Source organism: Prorops nasuta, unplaced genomic scaffold (assembly GCF_024137725.1).
Source record: "Prorops nasuta isolate Cenicafe-Biocafe unplaced genomic scaffold, Cenicafe_Pnas_1.2 PNAS00028, whole genome shotgun sequence".
Taxonomy (NCBI): domain Eukaryota; kingdom Metazoa; phylum Arthropoda; class Insecta; order Hymenoptera; family Bethylidae; genus Prorops; species Prorops nasuta.
Window position 1 is genome coordinate 75,148 of NW_027116825.1, and position 25,049 is coordinate 100,196.

A 25,049-nucleotide genomic window follows, 5' to 3' on the forward strand; every position below is an offset into this window, starting at 1 on the left:
GTCACATGGGGTCATTGAGTACTTATATAGGACTAGGGGGGTCACAAGGGGTCATTGAGTACTTATATAGGACATGGGGGGGTCACATGGGGTCATTGAGTACTTATATAGGACTAGGGTGGGTCACATGGGGTCATTGAGTACTTATATAGGACTAGGGGGGTCATTGAGTACTTATATAGGACGAGGGGGGTCACAAGGGGTCATTGAGTACTTATATAGGACATGGGGGGGTCACATGGGGTCATTGAGTACTTATATAGGACTAGGGGGGTCACATGGGGTCATTGAGTACTTATATAGGACATGGGGGGTCACATGGGGTCATTGAGTATTTATATAGGACTAGGGGGGTAACATGGGGTCATTGAGTACTTATATAGGACTAGGGGGGTCACATGGGGTCATTGAGTACTTATATAGGTCATGGGGGGGTCACATGGGGTCATTGAGTACTTATATAGGACTAGGGTGGGTCACATGGGGTCATTGAGTACTTATATAGGACTAGGGGGGTCACATGGGGTCATTGAGTACTTATATAGGACTAGGGTGGGTCACATGGGGTCATTGAGTACTTATATAGGACTAGGGGGGTCACATGGGGTCATTGAGTACTTATATAGGACTAGGGGGGTCACATGGGGTCATTGAGTACTTATATAGGACTAGGGGGGTCACATGAGGTCATTGAGTACTTATATAGGACTAAGTTGGGTCACATGGGGTCATTGAGTACTGATATAGGACTAGGGGGACACATGGTGTCATTGAGTACTTATATAGAACTAGGGGGGTCACATGGGGTCATTGAGTACTTATATAGGACTAGGGTGGGTCACATGGGGTCATTGAGTACTTATATAGGACTAGGGGGGTCACATGGGGTCATTGAGTACTTATATAGGACTAGGGGGGTCACAAGGGGTCATTGAGTACTTATATAGGACATGGGGGGGTCACATGGGGTCATTGAGTACTTATATAGGACTAGGGTGGGTCACATGGGGTCATTGAGTACTTATATAGGACTAGGGGGGTCACATGGGGTCATTGAGTACTTATATAGGACTAGGGGGGTCACAAGGGGTCATTGAGTACTTATATAGGACATGGGGGGGTCACATGGGGTCATTGAGTACTTATATAGGACTAGGGGGGTCACATGGGGTCATTGAGTACTTATATAGGACATGGGGGGTCACATGGGGTCATTGAGTACTTATATAGGACTAGGGGGGTCACATGGGGTCATTGAGTACTTATATAGGACTAGGGGGGTCACATGGGGTCATTGAGTACTTATATAGGACTAGGGGGGTCACATGGGGTCATTGAGTACTTATATAGGACATGGGGGGGTCACATGGTGTCATTGAGTACTTATATAGGACATGGGGGAATCACATGGGGTCATTGAGTACTTATATAGGACTAGGGGGGTCACATGGGGTCATTGAGTACTTATATAGGACTAGGGGGGTCACATGGGGTCATTGAGTACTGATATAGGACTAGGGGGGTCACATGGGGTCATTGAGTACTTATATAGGTCATGGGGGGGTCACATGTGGTCATTGAGTACTTATATAGGACTAGGGGGGTCACATGGGGTCATTGAGTACTTATATAGGACTAGGGGGGTCACATGGGGTCATTGAGTACTTATATAGGACTAGGGGGGTCACATGGGGTCATTGAGTACTTATATAGGACTAGGGGGGTCAAATGGGGACATTGAGTACTTTTATAGGACATGGGGGGGTCACATGGGGTCATTGAGTACTTATTTAGGACTAGGGGGGTCACATGGGGTCATTGAGTATTTATATAGGACTAGGGGGGTCACATGGGGTCATTGAGTACTTATATAGGACTAGGGGGGTCACATGGGGTCATTGAGTACTTATATAGGACTAGGGGGGTCACATGGGGTCACTGAGTACTTATATAGGACTAGGGGGGTCACATGGGGTCATTGAGTACTTATATAGGACTAGGGGGGTCACATGGGGTCATTGAGTACTTATATAGGACTAGGGGGGTCACATGAGGTCATTGAGTACTTATATAGGATTAGGTTGGGTCACATGGGGTCATTGAGTACTGATATAGGACTAGGGGGGTCACATGGGGTCATTGAGTACTTATATAGGTCATGGGGGTGTCACATGTGGTCATTGAGTACTTATATAGGACTAGGGGGGTCACATGGGGTCATTGAGTACTTATATAGGACTAGGGGGGTCACATGGGGTCATTGAGTACTTATATAGGACTAGGGGGGTCACATGAGGTCATTGAGTACTTATATAGGACTAGGTTGGGTCACATGGGGTCATTGAGTAATGATATAGGACTAGGGGGGTCACATGGGGTCATTGAGTACTTATATAGGTCATGGGGGGGTCACATGTGGTCAATGAGTACTTATATAGGTCATGGGGGGTCACATGGGGTCATTGAGTACTTATATAGGTCATGGGGGGGTCACATGGGGTCATTGAGTACTTATATAGGACTAGGGTGGGTCACATGGGGTCATTGAGTATTTATATAGGACTAGGTGGGTCACATGGGGTCATTGAGTACTTATATAGGACTAGGGGGGTCACATGGGGTCATTGAGTACTTATATAGGTCATGGGGGGGTCACATGGGGTCATTGAGTACTTATATAGGACTAGGGTGGGTCACATGGAGTCATTGATTACTTATATAGGACTAGGGGGGTCACATGGGGTCATTGAGTACTTATATAGGACTAGGGTGGGTCACATGGGGTCATTGAGTACTTATATAGGACTAGGGGGGTCACATGGGGTCATTGAGTACTTATATAGGACTAGGGGGGTCACATGGGGTCATTGAGTACTTATATAGGACTAGGGGGGTCACATGAGGTCATTGAGTACTTATATAGGACTAGGTTGGGTCACATGGGGTCATTGAGTACTGATATAGGACTAGGGGGGTCACATGGTGTCATTGAGTACTTATATAGAACTAGGGGGGTCACATGGGGTCATTGAGTACTTATATAGGACTAGGGTGGGTCACATGGGGTCATTGAGTACTTATATAGGACTAGGGGGGTCACATGGGGTCATTGAGTACTTATATAGGACTAGGGGGGTCACAAGGGGTCATTGAGTACTTATATAGGACATGGGGGGGTCACATGGGGTCATTGAGTACTTATATAGGACTAGGGGAGTCACATGGGGTCATTGAGTACTTATATAGGACTAGGGGGGTCACATGGGGTCATTGAGTACTTATATAGGTCATGGGGGGGTCACATGGGGTCATTGAGTACTTATATAGGACTAGGGTGGGTCACATGGGGTCATTGAGTATTTATATAGGAGTAGGGGGGTCACATGGGGTCATTGAGTACTTATATAGGACTAGGAGGGTCACATGGGGTCATTGAGTACTTATATAGGACTAGGGTGGGTCACATGGGGTCATTGAGTACTTATATAGGAATAGTGGGGTCACATGGGGTCATTGAGTACTTATATAGGACTAGGGGGGTCAAATGGGGACATTGAGTACTTTTATAGGACATGGGGGGGTCACATGGGGTCATTGAGTACTTATATAAGACTAGGGGGTCACATGGGGTCATGGAGTACTTATATAGGACATGGGGGGGTCACATGGGGTCATTGAGTTCTTATATAGGACTAGGGTGGGTCACATGGGGTCATTGAGTACTTATATAGGACTAGGGGGGTCACATGGGGTCATTGAGTACTTATATAGGACTAGGGTGGGTCACATGTGGTCATTGAGTACTTATATAGGACTAGGGGGGTCACATGGGGTCATTGAGTACTTATATAGGACTAGGGGGGTCACATGGGGTCATTGAGTACTTATATAGGACTAGGGTGGGTCACATGGGGTCATTGAGTACTTATATAGGACTAGGGGTGTCACATGGGGTCATTGAGTACTTATATAGGACTAGGGGGGTCACAAGGGGTCATTGAGTACTTATATAGGACATGGGGGGGTCACATGGGGTCATTGAGTACTTATATAGGACTAGGGTGGGTCACATGGGGTCATTGAGTACTTATATAGGACTAGGGGGGTCACATGGGGTCATTGAGTACTTATATAGGACTAGGGGGGTCACATGGGGTCATTGAGTACTTATATAGGACTAGGGGGGTCACATGGGGTCATTGAGTACTTATATAGGACTAGGGGGGTCACATGAGGTCATTGAGTACTTATATAGGACTAAGTTGGGTCACATGGGGTCATTGAGTACTGATATAGGACTAGGGGGACACATGGTGTCATTGAGTACTTATATAGAACTAGGGGGGTCACATGGGGTCATTGAGTACTTATATAGGACTAGGGTGGGTCACATGGGGTCATTGAGTACTTATATAGGACTAGGGGGGTCACATGGGGTCATTGAGTACTTATATAGGACTAGGGGGGTCACAAGGGGTCATTGAGTACTTATATAGGACATGGGGGGGTCACATGGGGTCATTGAGTACTTATATAGGACTAGGGTGGGTCACATGGGGTCATTGAGTACTTATATAGGACTAGGGGGGTCACATGAGGTCATTGAGTACTTATATAGGACTAGGGGGGTCACAAGGGGTCATTGAGTACTTATATAGGACATGGAAGGGTCACATGGGGTCATTGAGTACTTATATAGGACTAGGGGGTTCACATGGGGTCATTGAGTACTTATATAGGACATGGGGGGTCACATGGGGTCATTGAGTACTTATATAGGACTAGGGGGGTCACATGGGGTCATTGAGTACTTATATAGGACTAGGGGGGTCACATGGGGTCATTGAGTACTTATATAGGACTAGGGGGGTCACATGGGGTCATTGAGTACTTATATAGGACATGGGGGGGTCACATGGTGTCATTGAGTACTTATATAGGACATGGGGGAATCACATGGGGTCATTGAGTACTTATATAGGACTAGGGGGGTCACATGGGGTCATTGAGTACTTATATAGGACTAGGGGGGTCACATGGGGTCATTGAGTACTGATATAGGACTAGGGGGGTCACATGGGGTCATTGAGTACTTATATAGGTCATGGGGGGGTCACATGTGGTCATTGAGTACTTATATAGGACTAGGGGGGTCACATGGGGTCATTGAGTACTTATATAGGACTAGGGGGGTCACATGGGGTCATTGAGTACTTATATAGGACTAGGGGGGTCACATGGGGTCATTGAGTACTTATATAGGACTAGGGGGGTCACATGAGGTCATTGAGTACTTATATAGGACTAGGTTGGGTCACATGGGGTCATTGAGTAATGATATAGGACTAGGGGGGTCACATGGGGTCATTGAGTACTTATATAGGTCATGGGGGGGTCACATGTGGTCATTGAGTACTTATATAGGACTAGGGGGGTCACATGGGGTCATTGAGTACTTATATAGGACTAGGGGGGTCACATGGGGTCATTGAGTACTTATATAGGTGATGGGGGGGTCACATGGGGTCATTGAGTACTTATATAGGTCATGGGGGAGTCACATGGGGTCATTGAGTACTTATATAGGACTAGGGTGGGTCACATGGGGTCATTGAGTACTTATATAGGACTAGGTTGGGTCACATGGGGTCATTGAGTACTTATATAGGACTAGGGGGGTCACATGCGGTCATTGAGTACTTATATAGGAATAGGGGGGTCACATGGGGTCATTGAGTACTTATATAGGTCATGGGGGGGTCACATGGGGTCATTGAGTACTTATATAGGACTAGGATGGGTCACATGGGGTCATTGAGTATTTCTATAGGACTAGGGGGGTCACATGGGGTCATTGAGTACTTATATAGGACTAGGGGGGTCACATGGGGTCATTGAGTACTTATATAGGTCATGGGGGGTCACATGGGGTCATTGAGTACTTATATAGGTCATGGGGGGGTCACATGGGGTCATTGAGTACTTATATAGGACTAGGGTGGGTCACATGGGGTCATTGAGTATTTATATAGGACTAGGTGGGTCACATGGGGTCATTGAGTACTTATATAGGACTAGGGGGGTCACATGGGGTCATTGAGTACTTATATAGGTCATGGGGGGGTCACATGGGGTCATTGAGTACTTATATAGGACTAGGGTGGGTCACATGGAGTCATTGAGTACTTATATAGGACTAGGGGGGTCACATGGGGTCATTGAGTACTTATATAGGACTAGGGTGGGTCACATGGGGTCATTGAGTACTTATATAGGACTAGGGGGGTCACATGGGGTCATTGAGTACTTATATAGGACTAGGGGGGTCACATGGGGTCATTGAGTACTTATATAGGACTAGGGGGGTCACATGAGGTCATTGAGTACTTATATAGGACTAGGTTGGGTCACATGGGGTCATTGAGTACTGATATAGGACTAGGGGGGTCACATGGTGTCATTGAGTACTTATATAGAACTAGGGGGGTCACATGGGGTCATTGAGTACTTCTATAGGACTAGGGTGGGTCACATGGGGTCATTGAGTACTTATATAGGACTAGGGGGGTCACATGGGGTCATTGAGTACTTATATAGGACTAGGGGGGTCACAAGGGGTCATTGAGTACTTATATAGGACATGGGGGGGTCACATGGGGTCATTGAGTACTTATATAGGACTAGGGGAGTCACATGGGGTCATTGAGTACTTATATAGGACTAGGGGGGTCACATGGGGTCATTGAGTACTTATATAGGTCATGGGGGGGTCACATGGGGTCATTGAGTACTTATATACTACTAGGGTGGGTCACATGGGGTCATTGAGTATTTATATAGGAGTAGGGGGGTCACATGGGGTCATTGAGTACTTATATAGGACTAGGAGGGTCACATGGGGTCATTGAGTACTTATATAGGACTAGGGTGGGTCACATGGGGTCATTGAGTACTTATATAGGACTAGTGGGGTCACATGGGGTCATTGAGTACTTATATAGGACTAGGGGGGTCAAATGGGGACATTGAGTACTTTTATAGGACATGGGGGGGTCACATGGGGTCATTGAGTACTTATATAAGACTAGGGGGTCACATGGGGTCATGGAGTACTTATATAGGACATGGGGGGGTCACATGGGGTCATTGAGTTCTTATATAGGACTAGGGTGGGTCACATGGGGTCATTGAGTACTTATATAGGACTAGGGGGGTCACATGGGGTCATTGAGTACTTATATAGGACTAGGGTGGGTCACATGTGGTCATTGAGTACTTATATAGGACTAGGGGGGTCACATGGGGTCATTGAGTACTTATATAGGACTAGGGGGGTCACATGGGGTCATTGAGTACTTATATAGGACTAGGGTGGGTCACATGGGGTCATTGAGTACTTATATAGGACTAGGGGTGTCACATGGGGTCATTGAGTACTTATATAGGACTAGGGGGGTCACAAGGGGTCATTGAGTACTTATATAGGACATGGGGGGGTCACATGGGGTCATTGAGTACTTATATAGGACTAGGGTGGGTCACATGGGGTCATTGAGTACTTATATAGGACTAGGGGGGTCACATGGGGTCATTGAGTACTTATATAGGACTAGGGGGGTCACAAGGGGTCATTGAGTACTTATATAGGACATGGGGGGGTCACATGGGGTCATTGAGTACTTATATAGGACTAGGGGGGTCACATGGGGTCATTGAGTACTTATATAGGACATGGGGGGTCACATGGGGTCATTGAGTACTTATATAGGACTAGGGGGGTCACATGGGGTTATTGAGTACTTATATAGGACTAGGGGGGTCACATGGGGTCATTGAGTACTTATATAGGTCATGGGGGGGTCACATGGGGTCATTGAGTACTTATATAGGACTAGGGTGGGTCACATGTGGTCATTGAGTATTTATATAGGACTAGGGGGGTCACATGGGGTCATTGAGTACTTATATAGGACTAGGGGGGTCACATGGGGTCATTGAGTACTTATATAGGACTAGGGTGGGTCACATGGGGTCATTGAGTACTTATATAGGACTAGGGGGGTCACATGGGGTCATTGAGTACTTATATAGGACTAGGGGGTCACATGGGGTCATTGAGTACTTATATAGGACTAGAGGGGTCACATGAGGTCATTGAGTACTTATATAGGACTAGGGGGGTCACATGGGGTCATTGAGTACTTATATAGGACTAGGTGGGTCACATGGGGTCATTGAGTACTTATATAGGTCATGGGGGGTCACATGGGGTCATTGAGTACTTATATAGGACTAGGGTGGGTCACATGGGGTCATTGAGTACTTATATAGGACATGGGGGGGTCACATGGGGTCATTGAGTACTTATATAGGACATGGGGGGGTTACATGGGGTCATTGAGTACTTATATAGGACTAGGGGGGTCACATGGGGTCATTGAGTACTTATGTAGGTCATGGGGGGGTCACATGGGGTCATTGAGTACTTATATAGGACTAGGGTGGGTCACATGGGGTCATTGAGTATTTATATAGGACTAGGGTGGGTTACATGGGGTCATTGAGTACTTATATAGGACTAGGGGGGTCACATGGGGTCATTGAGTACTTATATAGGACTAGGGTGGGTCACATGGGGTCATTGAGTACTTATATAGGACTAGGGGTGTCACATGGGGTCATTGAGTACTTATATAAGACTAGGGGGTCACATGGGGTCATGGAGTACTTATATAGGACATGGGGGGGTCACATGGGGTCATTGAGTTCTTATATAGGACTAGGGTGGGTCACATGGGGTCATTGAGTACTTATATAGGACTAGGGGGGTCACATGGGGTCATTGAGTACTTATATAGGACTAGGGTGGGTCACATGTGGTCATTGAGTACTTATATAGGACTAGGGGGGTCACATGGGGTCATTGAGTACTTATATAGGACTAGGGGGGTCACATGGGGTCATTGAGTACTTATATAGGACTAGGGTGGGTCACATGGGGTCATTGAGTACTTATATAGGACTAGGGGTGTCACATGGGGTCATTGAGTACTTATATAGGACTAGGGGGGTCACAAGGGGTCATTGAGTACTTATATAGGACATGTGGGGGTCACATGGGGTCATTGAGTACGTATATAGGACTAGGGTGGGTCACATGGGGTCATTGAGTACTTATATAGGACTAGGGGGGTCACATGGGGTCATTGAGTACTTATATAGGACTAGGGGGGTCACAAGGGGTCATTGAGTACTTATATAGGACATGGGGGGGTCACATGGGGTCATTGAGTACTTATATAGGACTAGGGGGGTCACATGGGGTCATTGAGTACTTATATAGGACATGGGGGGTCACATGGGGTCATTGAGTACTTATATAGGACTAGGGGGGTCACATGGGGTTATTGAGTACTTATATAGGACTAGGGGGGTCACATGGGGTCATTGAGTACTTATATAGGTCATGGGGGGGTCACATGGGGTCATTGAGTACTTATATAGGACTAGGGTGGGTCACATGTGGTCATTGAGTATTTATATAGGACTAGGGGGGTCACATGGGGTCATTGAGTACTTATATAGGACTAGGGGGGTCACATGGGGTCATTGAGTACTTATATAGGACTAGGGTGGGTCACATGGGGTCATTGAGTACTTATATAGGACTAGGGGGGTCACATGGGGTCATTGAGTACTTATATAGGACTAGGGGGTCACATGGGGTCATTGAGTACTTATATAGGACTAGAGGGGTCACATGAGGTCATTGAGTACTTATATAGGACTAGGGGGGTCACATGGGGTCATTGAGTACTTATATAGGACTAGGTGGGTCACATGGGGTCATTGAGTACTTATATAGGTCATGGGGGGTCACATGGGGTCATTGAGTACTTATATAAAACTAGGGTGGGTCACATGGGGTCATTGAGTACTTATATAGGACATGGGGGGGTCACATGGGGTCATTGAGTACTTATATAGGACATGGGGGGGTTACATGGGGTCATTGAGTACTTATATAGGACTAGGGGGGTCACATGGGGTCATTGAGTACTTGTGTAGGTCATGGGGGGGTCACATGGGGTCATTGAGTACTTATATAGGACTAGGGTGGGTCACATGGGGTCATTGAGTATTTATATAGGACTAGGGTGGGTTACATGGGGTCATTGAGTACTTATATAGGACTAGGGGGGTCACATGGGATCATTGAGTACTTATATAGGTCATGGGGGGGTCACATGGAGTCATTGAGTACTTATATAGGACTAGGGGGGTCACATGGGGTCATTGAGTACTTATATAGGACATGGGGGGTCACATGGGGTCATTGAGTACTTATATAGGACTAGGGGGGTCACATGGGGTCATTGAGTACTTATATAGGACTAGGGGGGTCACATGGGGTCATTGAGTACTTATATAGGACTAGGGGGGTCACATGGGGTCATTGAGTACTTATATAGGTCATGGGGGGGTCACATGGGGTCATTGAGTACTTATATAGGACTAGGGTGGGTCACATGGGGTCATTGGGTATTTATATAGGACTAGGGGGGTCACATGGGGTCATTGAGTACTTATATAGGATTAGGGGGGTCACATGGGGTCATTGAGTACTTATATAGGACTAGGGTGGGTCACATGGGGTCATTGAGTACTTATATAGGACTAGGGGGGTCACATGGGGTCATTGAGTACTTATATAGGACTAGGGGGGTCACATGAGGTCATTGAGTACTTATATAGGACTAGGTTGGGTTACATGGGGTCATTGAGTACTGATATAGGACTAGGGGGGTCACATAGTGTCATTGAGTACTTATATAGAACTAGGGGGGTCACATGGGGTCATTGAGTACTTATATAGGACATGGGGGGGTCACATGTGGTCATTGAGTACTTATATAGGACTAGGGTGGGTCACATGGGGTCATTAAGTACTTATATAGGACTAGGGGGGTCACATGGGGTCATTGAGTACTTATATAGGACTAGGGGGGTCACATGGGGTCATTGAGTTCTTATATAGGACATGGGGGTGGGTCACATGGGGTCATTGAGTACTTATAAAGGACTAGGGTGGGTCACATGGGGTCATTGATTACTTATATAGGACTAGGGGGGTCACATGGGGTCATTGAGTACTTATATAGGACTAGGGGGGTCACAAGGGGTCATTGAGTACTTATATAGGACATAGGAGGGTCACATGGGGTCATTGAGTACTTATATAGGACTAGGGGGGTCACATGGGGTCATTGAGTACTTATATAGGACATGGGGGGTCACATGGGGTCATTGAGTATTTATATAGGACTAGGGGGGTCACATGGGGTCATTGAGTACTTATATAGGTCATGGGGGGGTCACATGGGGTCATTGAGTACTTATATAGGACTAGGGTGGGTCATATGGGGTCATTGAGTATTTATATAGGACTAGGGTGGGTCACATGGGGTCATTGAGTACTTATATAGGACTAGGGGGGTCACATGGGGTCATTGAGTACTTATATAGGTCATGGGGGGCTCACATGGGGTCATTGAGTACTTATATAGGACTAGGGGGGTCACATGGGGTCATTGAGTACTTATATAGGACATGGGGGGTCACATGGGGTCATTGAGTACTTCTATAGGACTAGGGGGGTCACATGGGGTCATTGAGTACTTATATAGGACATGGGGGGGTCACATGGGGTCATTGAGTACTTATATAGGACTAGGGGGGTCACATGGGGTCATTGAGTACTTATATAGGTCATGGGGAGGTCACATGGGGTCATTGAGTACTTATATAGGACTAGGGTGGGTCACATGGGGTCATTGAGTATTTATATAGGACTAGGGTGGGTCACATGGGGTCATTGAGTACTTATATAGGACTAGGGGGGTCACATGGGGTCATTGAGTACTTATATAGGTCATGGGGGGGTCACATGGGGTCATTGAGTACTTATATAGGACATGGGGGGGTCACATGGGGTCATTGAGTACTTATATAGGACTAGGGTGGGTCACATGGGGTCATTGAGTACTTATATAGGACTAGGGGGGTCACATGGGGTCATTGAGTACTTATATAGGACTAGGGGGGTCACATGGGGTCATTGAGTACTTATATAGGTCATGGGGGTCACATGGGGTCATTGTGTACTTATATAGGACTAGGGGGGTCACAAGGGGTCATTGAGTACTTATATAGGACATGGGGGGGTCACATGGGGTCATTGAGTACTTATATAGGACTAGGGGGGTCACATGGGGTCATTGAGTACTTATATAGGACATGGGGGGTCACATGGGGTCATTGAGTACTTATATAGGACTAGGGGGGTCACATGGGGTCATTGAGTACTTATATAGGACTAGGGGGGTCACATGGGGTCATTGAGTACTTATATAGGTCATGGGGGGGTCACATGGGGTCATTGAGTACTTATATAGGACTAGGGTGGGTCACATGGTGTCATTGAGTACTTATATAGGACTAGGGGTGTCACATGGGGTCATTGAGTACTTATATAGGACTAGGGGGGTCACATGGGGTCATTGAGTACTTATATAGGTCATGGGGGGGTCACATGGGGTCATTGAGTACTTATATAAGACTAGGGTGGGTCACATGGGGTCATTGAGTATTTATATAGGACTAGGGGGGTCACATGGGGTCATTGAGTACTTATATAGGACTAGGGGGGTCACATGGGGTCATTGAGTACTTATATAGGACTAGGGGGGTCACATGGGGTCATTGAGTACTTATATAGGTCATGGGGGGGTCACATGGGGTCATTGAGTACTTATATAGGACTAGGGTGGGTCACATGGGGTCATTGAGTACTTATATAGGACTAGGGGGGTCACATGGGGTCATTGAGCACTTATATAGGACTAGGGGGGTCACATGGGGTCATTGAGTACTTATATAGGTCATGGGGGGGTCACATGTGGTCATTGAGTACTTATATAGGACTAGGGTGGGTCTCATGGGGTCATTAAGTACTTATATAGGACTAGGGGGGTCACATGGGGTCATTGAGTACTTATATAGGACTAGGGGGGTCACATGGGGTCATTGAGTTCTTATATAGGACATGGGGGGGTTACATGGGGTCATTGAGTACTTATAAAGGACTAGGGTGGGTCACATGGGGTCATTGAGTACTTATATAGGACTAGGGGGGTCACATGGGGTCATTGAGTACTTATATAGGACTAGGGGGGTCACAAGGGGTCATTGAGTACTTATATAGGACATGGGGGGGTCACATGGGGTCATTGAGTACTTATATAGGACTAGGGGGGTCACATGGGGTCATTGAGTACTTATATAGGACATGGGGGGTCACATGGGGTCATTGAGTACTTATATAGGACTAGTGGGGTGACATGGGGTCATTGAGTATTTATATAGGACTAGGAGGGTCACATGGGGTCATTGAGTACTTCTATAGGACTAGGGGGGTCACATGGGGTCATTGAGTACTTATATAGGTCATGGGGGGGTCACATGGGGTCATTGAGTACTTATATAGGACATGGGGGGGTCACATGGGGTCATTGAGTACTTATATAGGACTAGGGTGGGTCACATGGGGTCATTGAGTACTTATATAGGACTAGGGGGGTCACATGGGGTCATTGAGTACTTATATAGGACTAGGGTGGGTCACATGGGGTCATTGAGTATTTATATAGGACTAGGGGGGTCACATGGGGTCATTGAGTACTTATATAGGACTAGGGGGGTCACATGGGGTCATTGAGTACTTATATAGGTCATGGGGGGGTCACATGGGGTCATTGAGTACTTATATAGGACTAGGGTGGGTCACATGGGGTCATTGAGTATTTATTTAGGACTAGGGGGGTCACATGTGGTCATTGAGTACTTATATAGGACTAGGGGGGTCACATGGGGTCATTGAGTACTTATATAGGACTAGGGTGGGTCACATGAGGTCATTGAGTACTTATATAGGACTAGTGGGGTCACATGGTGCCATTGAGTACTTATATAGGACTAGGGGGGTCACATGGGGTCATTGACTACTTATATAGGACATGGGGGGGTCACATGGGGTCATTGAGTATTTATATAGGACTAGGGTGGGTCACATGGGGTCATTGAGTACTTATATAGGACTAGGGGGGTCACAAGGGGTCATTGAGTACTTATATAGGACATGGGGGGGTCACATGGGGTCATTGAGTACTTATATAGGACTAGAGGGGTCACATGGGGTCATGAGTGCTTATATAGGACATGGGGGGGTCACATGGGGTCATTGAGTACTTATATAGGACTAGGGGGGTCACATGGGGTCATTGAGTTCTTATATAGGACATGGGGGGGGTTACATGGGGTCATTGAGTACTTATATAGGACTAGGGTGGGTCACATGGGGTCATTGAGTACTTATATAGGACTAGGGGGGTCACATGGGGTCATTGAGTACTTATATAGGACTAGGGGGGTCACAAGGGGTCATTGAGTACTTATATAGGACATGGGGGGGTCACATGGGGTCATTGAGTACTTATATAGGACTAGGGGGGTCACATGGGGTCATTGAGTACTTATATAGGACATGGGGGGTCACATGGGGTCATTGAGTACTTATATAGGACTAGGGGGGTCACATGGGGTCATTGAGTACTTATATAGGACTAGGGTGGGTCACATGGGGTCATTGAGTACTTATATAGGACTAGGGGGGTCACATGGGGTCATTGAGTACTTATATAGGACTAGGGGGGTCACATGGGGTCATTGAGTACTTATATAGGTCATGGGGGGGTCACATGGGGTCATTGAGTACATATATAGGACTAGGGTGGGTCACATGGGGTCATTGAGTATTTATATAGGACTAGGGGGGTCACATGGGGTCATTGAGTACTTATATAGGACTAGGGGGGTCACATGGGGTCATTGAGTACTTATATAGGTCATGGGGGGGTCACATGGGGTCATTGAGTACTTATATAGGACTAGGGTGGGTCACATGGGGTCATTGAGTATTTATATAGGACTAGGGGGGTCACATGGGGTCATTGAGTACTTATATAGGACTAGGGGGGTCACATGGGGTCATTGAGTACTTATATAGGACTAGGGTGGGTCACATGGGGTCATGGAGTACTTATATAGGACATGGGGGGGTCACATGGGGTCATTGAGTTCTTATATAGGACAAGGGGGGTCACATGGGGTCATTGAGTACTTATATAGGACTAGGGTGGGTCACATGTGGTCATTGAGTACTTATATAGGACTAGGGGGGTCACATGGGGTCATTGAGTACTTATATAGGACTAGGGGGGTCACATGGGGTCATTGAGTACTTATATAGGACTAGGGTGGGTCACATGGGGTCATTGAGTACTTATATAGGACTAGGGGTGTCACATGGGGTCATTGAGTACTTATATAGGACTAGGGGGGTCACAAGGGGTCATTGAGTACTTATATAGGACTAGGGGGGTCACATGGGGTTATTGAGTACTTATATAGGACTAGGGGGGTCACATGGGGTCATTGAGTACTTATATAGGTCATGGGGGGGGTCACATGGGGTCATTGAGTACTTATATAGGACTAGGGTGGGTCACATGTGGTCATTGAGTATTTATATAGGACTAGGGGGGTCACATGGGGTCATTGAGTACTTATATAGGACTAGGGGGGTCACATGGGGTCATTGAGTACTTATATAGGACTAGGGTGGGTCACATGGGGTCATTGAGTACTTATATAGGACTAGGGGGGTCACATGGGGTCATTGAGTACTTATATAGGACTAGGGGGGTCACATGGGGTCATTGAGTACTTATATAGGACTAGAGGGGTCACATGAGGTCATTGAGTACTTATATAGGACTAGGGGGGTCACATGGGGTCATTGAGTACTTATATAGGACTAGGTGGGTCACATGGGGTCATTGAGTACTTATATAGGACTAGGGGGGTCACATGGGGTCATTGAGTACTTATATAGGACTAGGGTGGGTCACATGTGGTCATTGAGTACTTATATAGGACTAGGGGGGTCACATGGGGTCATTGAGTACTTATATAGGACTAGGGGGGTCACATGGGGTCATTGAGTACTTATATAGGACTAGGGTGGGTCACATGGGGTCATTGAGTACTTATATAGGACTAGGGGTGTCACATGGGGTCATTGAGTACTTATATAGGACTAGGGGGGTCACAAGGGGTCATTGAGTACTTATATAGGACTAGGGGGGTCACATGGGGTTATTGAGTACTTATATAGGACTAGGGGGGTCACATGGGGTCATTGAGTACTTATATAGGTCATGGGGGGGGTCACATGGGGTCATTGAGTACTTATATAGGACTAGGGTGGGTCACATGTGGTCATTGAGTATTTATATAGGACTAGGGGGGTCACATGGGGTCATTGAGTACTTATATAGGACTAGGGGGGTCACATGGGGTCATTGAGTACTTATATAGGACTAGGGTGGGTCACATGGGGTCATTGAGTACTTATATAGGACTAGGGGGGTCACATGGGGTCATTGAGTACTTATATAGGACTAGGGGGGTCACATGAGGTCATTGAGTACTTATATAGGACTAGGTTGGGTTACATGGGGTCATTGAGTACTGATATAGGACTAGGGGGGTCACATAGTGTCATTGAGTACTTATATAGAACTAGGGGGGTCACATGGGGTCATTGAGTACTTATATAGGACATGGGGGGGTCACATGTGGTCATTGAGTACTTATATAGGACTAGGGTGGGTCACATGGGGTCATTAAGTACTTATATAGGACTAGGGGGGTCACATGGGGTCATTGAGTACTTATATAGGACTAGGGGGGTCACATGGGGTCATTGAGTTCTTATATAGGACATGGGGGTGGGTCACATGGGGTCATTGAGTACTTATAAAGGACTAGGGTGGGTCACATGGGGTCATTGATTACTTATATAGGACTAGGGGGGTCACATGGGGTCATTGAGTACTTATATAGGACTAGGGGGGTCACAAGGGGTCATTGAGTACTTATATAGGACATAGGAGGGTCACATGGGGTCATTGAGTACTTATATAGGACTAGGGGGGTCACATGGGGTCATTGAGTACTTATATAGGACATGGGGGGTCACATGGGGTCATTGAGTATTTATATAGGACTAGGGGGGTCACATGGGGTCATTGAGTACTTATATAGGTCATGGGGGGGTCACATGGGGTCATTGAGTACTTATATAGGACTAGGGTGGGTCATATGGGGTCATTGAGTATTTATATAGGACTAGGGTGGGTCACATGGGGTCATTGAGTACTTATATAGGACTAGGGGGGTCACATGGGGTCATTGAGTACTTATATAGGTCATGGGGGGCTCACATGGGGTCATTGAGTACTTATATAGGACTAGGGGGGTCACATGGGGTCATTGAGTACTTATATAGGACATGGGGGGTCACATGGGGTCATTGAGTACTTCTATAGGACTAGGGGGGTCACATGGGGTCATTGAGTACTTATATAGGACATGGGGGGGTCACATGGGGTCATTGAGTACTTATATAGGACTAGGGGGGTCACATGGGGTCATTGAGTACTTATATAGGTCATGGGGAGGTCACATGGGGTCATTGAGTACTTATATAGGACTAGGGTGGGTCACATGGGGTCATTGAGTATTTATATAGGACTAGGGTGGGTCACATGGGGTCATTGAGTACTTATATAGGACTAGGGGGGTCACATGGGGTCATTGAGTACTTATATAGGTCATGGGGGGGTCACATGGGGTCATTGAGTACTTATATAGGACATGGGGGGGTCACATGGGGTCATTGAGTACTTATATAGGACTAGGGTGGGTCACATGGGGTCATTGAGTACTTATATAGGACTAGGGGGGTCACATGGGGTCATTGAGTACTTATATAGGACTAGGGGGGTCACATGGGGTCATTGAGTACTTATATAGGTCATGGGGGTCACATGGGGTCATTGTGTACTTATATAGGACTAGGGGGGTCACAAGGGGTCATTGAGTACTTATATAGGACATGGGGGGGTCACATGGGGTCATTGAGTACTTATATAGGACTAGGGGGGTCACATGGGGTCATTGAGTACTTATATAGGACATGGGGGGTCACATGGGGTCATTGAGTACTTATATAGGACTAGGGGGGTCACATGGGGTCATTGAGTACTTATATAGGACTAGGGGGGTCACATGGGGTCATTGAGTACTTATATAGGTCATGGGGGGGTCACATGGGGTCATTGAGTACTTATATAGGACTAGGGTGGGTCACATGGTGTCATTGAGTACTTATATAGGACTAGGGGTGTCACATGGGGTCATTGAGTACTTATATAGGACTAGGGGGGTCACATGGGGTCATTGAGTACTTATATAGGTCATGGGGGGGTCACATGGGGTCATTGAGTACTTATATAAGACTAGGGTGGGTCACATGGGGTCATTGAGTATTTATATAGGACTAGGGGGGTCACATGGGGTCATTGAGTACTTATATAGGACTAGGGGGGTCACATGGGGTCATTGAGTACTTATATAGGACTAGGGGGGTCACATGGGGTCATTGAGTACTTATATAGGTCATGGGGGGGTCACATGGGGTCATTGAGTACTTATATAGGACTAGGGTGGGTCACATGGGGTCATTGAGTACTTATATAGGACTAGGGGGGTCACATGGGGTCATTGAGCACTTATATAGGACTAGGGGGGTCACATGGGGTCATTGAGTACTTATATAGGTCATGGGGGGGTCACATGTGGTCATTGAGTACTTATATAGGACTAGGGTGGGTCTCATGGGGTCATTAAGTACTTATATAGGACTAGGGGGGTCACATGGGGTCATTGAGTACTTATATAGGACTAGGGGGGTCACATGGGGTCATTGAGTTCTTATATAGGACATGGGGGGGTTACATGGGGTCATTGAGTACTTATAAAGGACTAGGGTGGGTCACATGGGGTCATTGAGTACTTATATAGGACTAGGGGGGTCACATGGGGTCATTGAGTACTTATATAGGACTAGGGGGGTCACAAGGGGTCATTGAGTACTTATATAGGACATGGGGGGGTCACATGGGGTCATTGAGTACTTATATAGGACTAGGGGGGTCACATGGGGTCATTGAGTACTTATATAGGACATGGGGGGTCACATGGGGTCATTGAGTACTTATATAGGACTAGTGGGGTGACATGGGGTCATTGAGTATTTATATAGGACTAGGAGGGTCACATGGGGTCATTGAGTACTTCTATAGGACTAGGGGGGTCACATGGGGTCATTGAGTACTTATATAGGTCATGGGGGGGTCACATGGGGTCATTGAGTACTTATATAGGACATGGGGGGGTCACATGGGGTCATTGAGTACTTATATAGGACTAGGGTGGGTCACATGGGGTCATTGAGTACTTATATAGGACTAGGGGGGTCACATGGGGTCATTGAGTACTTATATAGGACTAGGGTGGGTCACATGGGGTCATTGAGTATTTATATAGGACTAGGGGGGTCACATGGGGTCATTGAGTACTTATATAGGACTAGGGGGGTCACATGGGGTCATTGAGTACTTATATAGGTCATGGGGGGGTCACATGGGGTCATTGAGTACTTATATAGGACTAGGGTGGGTCACATGGGGTCATTGAGTATTTATTTAGGACTAGGGGGGTCACATGTGGTCATTGAGTACTTATATAGGACTAGGGGGGTCACATGGGGTCATTGAGTACTTATATAGGACTAGGGTGGGTCACATGAGGTCATTGAGTACTTATATAGGACTAGTGGGGTCACATGGTGCCATTGAGTACTTATATAGGACTAGGGGGGTCACATGGGGTCATTGACTACTTATATAGGACATGGGGGGGTCACATGGGGTCATTGAGTATTTATATAGGACTAGGGTGGGTCACATGGGGTCATTGAGTACTTATATAGGACTAGGGGGGTCACAAGGGGTCATTGAGTACTTATATAGGACATGGGGGGGTCACATGGGGTCATTGAGTACTTATATAGGACTAGAGGGGTCACATGGGGTCATGAGTGCTTATATAGGACATGGGGGGGTCACATGGGGTCATTGAGTACTTATATAGGACTAGGGGGGTCACATGGGGTCATTGAGTTCTTATATAGGACATGGGGGGGGTTACATGGGGTCATTGAGTACTTATATAGGACTAGGGTGGGTCACATGGGGTCATTGAGTACTTATATAGGACTAGGGGGGTCACATGGGGTCATTGAGTACTTATATAGGACTAGGGGGGTCACAAGGGGTCATTGAGTACTTATATAGGACATGGGGGGGTCACATGGGGTCATTGAGTACTTATATAGGACTAGGGGGGTCACATGGGGTCATTGAGTACTTATATAGGACATGGGGGGTCACATGGGGTCATTGAGTACTTATATAGGACTAGGGGGGTCACATGGGGTCATTGAGTACTTATATAGGACTAGGGTGGGTCACATGGGGTCATTGAGTACTTATATAGGACTAGGGGGGTCACATGGGGTCATTGAGTACTTATATAGGACTAGGGGGGTCACATGGGGTCATTGAGTACTTATATAGGTCATGGGGGGGTCACATGGGGTCATTGAGTACATATATAGGACTAGGGTGGGTCACATGGGGTCATTGAGTATTTATATAGGACTAGGGGGGTCACATGGGGTCATTGAGTACTTATATAGGACTAGGGGGGTCACATGGGGTCATTGAGTACTTATATAGGTCATGGGGGGGTCACATGGGGTCATTGAGTACTTATATAGGACTAGGGTGGGTCACATGGGGTCATTGAGTATTTATATAGGACTAGGGGGGTCACATGGGGTCATTGAGTACTTATATAGGACTAGGGGGGTCACATGGGGTCATTGAGTACTTATATAGGACTAGGGTGGGTCACATGGGGTCATGGAGTACTTATATAGGACATGGGGGGGTCACATGGGGTCATTGAGTTCTTATATAGGACTAGGGTGGGTCACATGGGGTCATTGAGTACTTATATAGGACAAGGGGGGTCACATGGGGTCATTGAGTACTTATATAGGACTAGGGTGGGTCACATGTGGTCATTGAGTACTTATATAGGACTAGGGGGGTCACATGGGGTCATTGAGTACTTATATAGGACTAGGGGGGTCACATGGGGTCATTGAGTACTTATATAGGACTAGGGTGGGTCACATGGGGTCATTGAGTACTTATATAGGACTAGGGGTGTCACATGGGGTCATTGAGTACTTATATAGGACTAGGGGGGTCACAAGGGGTCATTGAGTACTTATATAGGACTAGGGGGGTCACATGGGGTTATTGAGTACTTATATAGGACTAGGGGGGTCACATGGGGTCATTGAGTACTTATATAGGTCATGGGGGGGGTCACATGGGGTCATTGAGTACTTATATAGGACTAGGGTGGGTCACATGTGGTCATTGAGTATTTATATAGGACTAGGGGGGTCACATGGGGTCATTGAGTACTTATATAGGACTAGGGGGGTCACATGGGGTCATTGAGTACTTATATAGGACTAGGGTGGGTCACATGGGGTCATTGAGTACTTATATAGGACTAGGGGGGTCACATGGGGTCATTGAGTACTTATATAGGACTAGGGGGGTCACATGGGGTCATTGAGTACTTATATAGGACTAGAGGGGTCACATGAGGTCATTGAGTACTTATATAGGACTAGGGGGGTCACATGGGGTCATTGAGTACTTATATAGGACTAGGTGGGTCACATGGGGTCATTGAGTACTTATATAGGACTAGGGGGGTCACATGGGGTCATTGAGTACTTATATAGGACTAGGGTGGGTCACATGTGGTCATTGAGTACTTATATAGGACTAGGGGGGTCACATGGGGTCATTGAGTACTTATATAGGACTAGGGGGGTCACATGGGGTCATTGAGTACTTATATAGGACTAGGGTGGGTCACATGGGGTCATTGAGTACTTATATAGGACTAGGGGTGTCACATGGGGTCATTGAGTACTTATATAGGACTAGGGGGGTCACAAGGGGTCATTGAGTACTTATATAGGACTAGGGGGGTCACATGGGGTTATTGAGTACTTATATAGGACTAGGGGGGTCACATGGGGTCATTGAGTACTTATATAGGTCATGGGGGGGGTCACATGGGGTCATTGAGTACTTATATAGGACTAGGGTGGGTCACATGTGGTCATTGAGTATTTATATAGGACTAGGGGGGTCACATGGGGTCATTGAGTACTTATATAGGACTAGGGGGGTCACATGGGGTCATTGAGTACTTATATAGGACTAGGGTGGGTCACATGGGGTCATTGAGTACTTATATAGGACTAGGGGGGTCACATGGGGTCATTGAGTACTTATATAGGACTAGGGGGGTCACATGGGGTCATTGAGTACTTATATAGGACTAGAGGGGTCACATGAGGTCATTGAGTACTTATATAGGACTAGGGGGGTCACATGGGGTCATTGAGTACTTATATAGGACTAGGTGGGTCACATGGGGTCATTGAGTACTTATATAGGTCATGGGGGGGTCACATGGGGTCATTGAGTACTTATATAGGACTAGGGTGGGTCACATGGGGTCATTGAGTACTTATATAGGACATGGGGGGGTCACATGGGGTCATTGAGTACTTATATAGGACATGGGGGGGTTACATGGGGTCATTGAGTACTTATATAGGACTAGGGGGGTCACATGGGGTCATTGAGTACTTATGTAGGTCATGGGGGGGTCACATGGGGTCATTGAGTACTTATATAGGACTAGGGTGGGTCACATGGGGTCATTGAGTATTTATATAGGACTAGGGTGGGTTACATGGGGTCATTGAGTACTTATATAGGACTAGGGGGGTCACATGGGGTCATTGAGTACTTATATAGGTCATGGGGGGGTCACATGGAGTCATTGAGTACTTATATAGGACTAGGGGGGTCACATGGGGTCATTGAGTACTTATATAGGACATGGGGGGTCACATGGGGTCATTGAGTACTTATATAGGACTAGGGGGGTCACATGGGGTCATTGAGTACTTATATAGGACTAGGGGGGTCACATGGGGTCATTGAGTACTTATATAGGACTAGGGGGGTCACATGGGGTCATTGAGTACTTATATAGGTCATGGGGGGGTCACATGGGGTCATTGAGTACTTATATAGGACTAGGGTGGGTCACATGGGGTCATTGGGTATTTATATAGGACTAGGGGGGTCACATGGGGTCATTGAGTACTTATATAGGATTAGGGGGGTCACATGGGGTCATTGAGTACTTATATAGGACTAGGGTGGGTCACATGGGGTCATTGAGTACTTATATAGGACTAGGGGGGTCACATGGGGTCATTGAGTACTTATATAGGACTAGGGGGGTCACATGGGGTCATTGAGTACTTATATAGGACTAGGGGGGTCACATGAGGTCATTGAGTACTTATATAGGACTAGGTTGGGTTACATGGGGTCATTGAGTACTGATATAGGACTAGGGGGGTCACATAGTGTCATTGAGTACTTATATAGAACTAGGGGGGTCACATGGGGTCATTGAGTACTTATATAGGACATGGGGGGGTCACATGTGGTCATTGAGTACTTATATAGGACTAGGGTGGGTCACATGGGGTCATTAAGTACTTATATAGGACTAGGGGGGTCACATGAGGTCATTGAGTACTTATATAGGACTAGGTTGGGTTACATGGGGTCATTGAGTACTGATATAGGACTAGGGGGGTCACATAGTGTCATTGAGTACTTATATAGAACTAGGGGGGTCACATGGGGTCATTGAGTACTTATATAGGACATGGGGGGGTCACATGTGGTCATTGAGTACTTATATAGGACTAGGGTGGGTCACATGGGGTCATTAAGTACTTATATAGGACTAGGGGGGTCACATGGGGTCATTGAGTACTTATATAGGACTAGGGGGGTCACATGGGGTCATTGAGTTCTTATATAGGACATGGGGGTGGGTCACATGGGGTCATTGAGTACTTATAAAGGACTAGGGTGGGTCACATGGGGTCATTGATTACTTATATAGGACTAGGGGGGTCACATGGGGTCATTGAGTACTTATATAGGACTAGGGGGGTCACAAGGGGTCATTGAGTACTTATATAGGACATAGGGGGGGTCACATGGGGTCATTGAGTACTTATATAGGACTAGGGGGGTCACATGGGGTCATTGAGTACTTATATAGGACATGGGGGGTCACATGGGGTCATTGAGTATTTATATAGGACTAGGGGGGTCACATGGGGTCATTGAGTACTTATATAGGTCATGGGGGGGTCACATGGGGTCATTGAGTACTTATATAGGACTAGGGTGGGTCATATGCGGTCATTGAGTATTTATATAGGACTAGGGTGGGTCACATGGGGTCATTGAGTACTTATATAGGACTAGGGGGGTCACATGGGGTCATTGAGTACTTATATAGGTCATGGGGGGCTCACATGGGGTCATTGAGTACTTATATAGGACTAGGGGGGTCACATGGGGTCATTGAGTACTTATATAGGACATGGGGGGTCACATGGGGTCATTGAGTACTTATATAGGACTAGGGGGGTCACATGGGGTCATTGAGTACTTATATAGGACATGGGGGGGTCACATGGGGTCATTGAGTACTTATATAGGACTAGGGGGGTCACATGGGGTCATTGAGTACTTATATAGGTCATGGGGAGGTCACATGGGGTCATTGAGTACTTATATAGGACTAGGGTGGTTCACATGGGGTCATTGAGTATTTATATAGGACTAGGGTGGGTCACATGGGGTCATTGAGTACTTATATAGGACTAGGGGGGTCACATGGGGTCATTGAGTACTTATATAGGTCATGGGGGGGTCACATGGGGTCATTGAGTACTTATATAGGACATGGGGGGGTCA